Genomic DNA, 4,327 nt, shown 5'->3' with positions numbered 1-4,327 from the left:
TATATATATATATATTTGAACTTATAACACATACGATTCCACTGGAGTTGTTTCAGGAGTTCTATGGGCAACAAGAAATGAATATGTGGTCAATTTCAAAGAGCTAAATTATATTTGGAAATTTAGAATATGATCCAAATAGCATTTCAAATCAGTGGCAGTGTGTGCTATGGTGATACCTAGATAGCTGTATGGGTAAAAGAAGCAAAAGTAGACCAATTTCTAAGTTTTTAATTAGGATAAATTCCAAATGGTATAGATATAAATATCAAAACTAAAACTCTTACAATTGTTAGAATAATCTGGAAACTAGAAGGGGCAAAGCAGAGATTCTTCCCTAAAGCCTATATAGAGAGCCCAGCCCTGTTGGCATCTATTAGTTGGAGGTGGGGAGAACTTTCCTAACTATGACTTGAAACCCAAGATTGTAAGTAAAAATATTGATATAATTGACTATATAAAATAAAAATAACAATACTGCATAGCAAAAATATGATAGCCACTAGAAAGACAATGGGGGAAAATTGACAGCTAACACCTCCAAAATGTGTTGATTTCCTATCTATATAAAAGCTGATATAGAGACATTAAAAATCCAATACTACCATCAACAATATTTAAAAGGTATAAATAGCAAGAAATTTAAATTATCTTTAAAATTACAAAAGGAGGCACAAACTAACTTTCTTTTTTGGGGGTGTGCTGGGGCATCAAACCCAGGGCCTCATGCATGTAAGGCAAACACACTACCTTGGAGCTACATCCCTGGCCCCTCAAACTTTCTTTAAATAAGAGAGATACAACTAAAACTGCAGTAAGATATGATTTCTCAATATTAAATTGACAAAGATTGAAAAGTCTGTCAATACATTCAGTTGGTGAGGATGTGAAATGAAAAAAGTACTTTCTACACTGCCCATTGAGATCAAAATGATATGATTACCATAAAATGATTAACAATGGCTCCCATTGCTATCAATCACAATTTTTTGAACCTGTAAGTCTTACCTTACCTGATAAAAGATCTTCAAAATGTGATTAAGCTAAGCATGATGAAATAGGAAGCTCATATGAGATTGTTGGGTGGGTCTTATAAATAGTCACAAGTGTCCTTAAGAGAGAGGAGAGAGGGAGGCTTGACATTCGTAGAAAAGGAGAAGACAGTATGACCATGCAGGCAGAAATTGGTGAGGGGGCAGCAATAGGCCAAGGAATGCTGGCAGCTATGAGAAGCTGGAAAAGGTACAGTGCAGATTCTTCCATGAAGCCTCCAGAGCATGGCTCTGCTGACACCTTGATTTTGGCCAATAAAACAAATTTCTGACTTCTTCTCTTTCCAGATCTCCGAGAAAATTAATTTATCTTGCTTCAAACAACTAAGTTTGTGGTGATTTGTTACAGTAGACACAGGAAACTAATGTAACTGCCATGAAGGGAAATTTGATAATATCTCCCAAAATTGTATATGCTTTTATTCTTTGACTCACTAAACCAATTTCCAGAAATTAAAAAAAGTGCATGTATGTGTACTGTCAATAACAGAAAATTGTGGTATAGATACAAATATGAATATATATATATGTGTGTGTGTGTGTGTGTGTGTGTGTGTAATATATATTCATTGTGATGTTACTTTTATTGCAAAAGAATAAAAGAAACCTAAGTATCCAAAGATAGGAAGTACAAGAAAAAGGAAACAACACCCTCATCTTGATCCTAAAATATGCTAGGAACTATATAGGGCAGACATAATGCTCAGTAATTAACTTTAAGGACACCTTACAATACACATTCCTAGAAGATTCAGCAATATACAAAGTTATATAGACAAATACATAGACTCAGCCTCCTCATCATCCATGATTCCAAGAATTTTCTGAGGTGAATTTACTGGGGGGAAAAAATTACAACTTCACATTTTTCACAGATTCAAATATAGCATACATAAAGTTGAAAGCTACTAAACTATATTATTTTAGCGGTCAATATTTCAGAAAATGATTTGCAATATTGTCTCTGGGACATTTTTTCTGTCTATTTCAATGTATGGCTAATGATTTCTGAAGATGGTATGGAAATACATGTCCATGCCTATTAAGTATCAAACAGTATCCTACAATAGTATATACTTTCAAACAAAAAGATTCCTCAATATCTATTTTTAAATATTTGTTGTTTTTTTTTTTAATATTTATTTTTTTTAGTATTTGGCGGACACAACATCTTTGTTTGTATGTGGTGCTGAGGATCGAACCCGGGCCGCACGCATGCCAGGCGAGCGCGCTACCGCTTGAGCCACATCTCCAGCCCCATAAATATTTGTTTTGATGGTTCAGTGAATATATAAGAATTATAAATGCTATTTAAGAAATAATGCCATTTATAGCAGTACCAAAATATGAAATATTTATGAATACTCTATCCACATATGTAAAATATTTGTACACTTACCACCTATAAAATATTGCCAAGAAAATTAAGGAAGACTCAAAGAAGTGGAAGACAAATGGTATTCATGGGACTCAGAATTGTTAAGATTTCTCTTCTCCTCAAATTAATATTCAGATTCAGTGCAATCTCAATAAAAGTCCTACAAAAAATTAAAAGAAATTTATAAACTGATGTTAAAATCATGTAGAAATAAAAAGGACCTAGACTATAACAAATGACTTAGAAAAAGAACCAAGTTAGAGGACAAATACTACCTGATTTCAAGATTCCTTATAAACCTACAGTAATCAAACTGTGGTTTTGGTATCAAGGTAGGTAAGTATGATACCAAAGCTTGGTCCTTGTCTCCACTGACGATTTAATAATGAGGACAGGTTTTGAGAAAAAGGAAGAAGTTTTATTGATTTATTAGCAAAGTAGAAACACTGGGGACTCCTGTTCCAGAGGCTGATTCTCCCTGCCTGTGGGAACACAGGAATTTTAAGGGAGGAACACAAGAACTGGGATACAAACATTATCAGTAGATATAAGTAATTAGTGTCCAGTGGATGTCCTTGAGAGAGCTGTTGCTCCAGCTCCCAGGTTTGGAGTTGCTTTATTCTTGTGGGCAGTGATATTGTTCATGGTGTGAAGGACATGATAGCTTAGTGTGGGCTGGGAAAAATGTTGGTCTTGTTTCCCCTGCCATTAGGGATGTGGAGAGGATAAATACGAAGAAAATGGAAAAATAAGAAAAAAAATGCCAGTTTTAAAGTGATCCACCTGTGGTGGTGGGGCAGCAATGTTTACACTCAAAGCATGAAGTGGAACCCTGTTACATCAAAGGAACAGAATAAAGAGTCCAGAAATAGACTCATTCCTGGATGGACAACTAATTTTCAACAAAGGAGCAAAAGCAATTAAGGAGAGAAAGGAAGGCCTTTTCAACAAATGGTTCTAGCACAAATGGATATCCAAAAATGAATTGTGGTACATATACTGTACCACATACAAAACTGAACTCAAACTGAATCTGACACTTAAACATAAAACCTAAATGTGTAAGCTGCTGTAAAGAAACACAGGAGAAAATCCTTATAAACATGGGTTAGGTAAAACTTAGATAAGACCAATAGAAGCATCTTAACTTTAAAGAAAGAAAATTATAAATGGTCCTCCTCAAAATTAAACAGTTTTACTCTTCCAAAAACATGGTTGAGATAATGAAAAGAGAAGCAATGATTGTGAAAAAGCTGGGTACAGTGATGCATGTCTGTAACCCCAGTGATTCGGGAGGCTGAAGCAGGAGGATTGCAAGCTGGAGGCTAACCTAGGCCTCTTATCAAGACCCTGTCTCAAAATGTTAAAAAAAAATGGCTGGAGATGTAGCTCAATGTTAAAGCATCCATGGGTTCAATACCCAGTACCAAAATTAAATAAAGAAATAAAATAACTTTGAAAAAAAGTGTATGAAAGTAATATGTCTGACTAGTAACATATCCAGAAATTAGAAATCAGTAAAAAGAAAAAAAGACACAATAAATAAATAGGAAAACAATGTGAACAGACACTTCACCAAATAATATACATAAATAGCAAATAATCATATGAAAATATGTTCAACATCATTGTTTTAGAAATATAAATTAAAACTACAATGAGATACCACTACACTCCCATGAACATGGCTAAAATTAAAAAAGACTGACCATACCAATTGTTGACAAGGCTGTGGAGAATGAACTCTCATATATTGCTCACGAGAATGAAAAATGATACAACCACTTTGGAAAAGATTTTGGCAGTTTCTGACGATAATTATTTTATGTCTACCATAGGCTCCAGCCACTGCATTCCTAGTTATGTACTCTAGACAAAGAAATCATATATATATATA

The 4,327-nt window shown here is 34.2% G+C and overlaps 1 long non-coding RNA gene across 17 annotated transcripts in view; it reads right to left on the bottom strand.

Annotated features, from left to right (window-relative positions):
* Positions 1–4,311, bottom strand: part of LOC107152424 — a 104,077-nt gene extending 99,766 nt beyond the window's left edge. Inside the window, exons 1-2 of one of the 17 annotated variants that reach the window (XR_007344904.1) lie at positions 4,140–4,311; positions 2,452–2,590 (exon numbers count right to left, since the gene is read on the bottom strand). This is a non-coding gene — a long non-coding RNA (uncharacterized LOC107152424). Of the gene's footprint in view, positions 1–2,451; positions 3,419–4,139 lie in introns of those variants that run through there. The other 16 variants (XR_001504782.2, XR_007344916.1, XR_007344912.1 and 13 more) reach the window with 16 other exon arrangements.
* Positions 4,312–4,327: the final 16 nt, after the last annotated feature.

The sequence above is a fragment of the Marmota marmota genome, unplaced genomic scaffold (assembly GCF_001458135.2).
Source record: "Marmota marmota marmota unplaced genomic scaffold, marMar, whole genome shotgun sequence".
NCBI lineage: Eukaryota > Metazoa > Chordata > Mammalia > Rodentia > Sciuridae > Marmota > Marmota marmota.
This window is presented reverse-complemented; position numbering and strand designations above follow the sequence as displayed.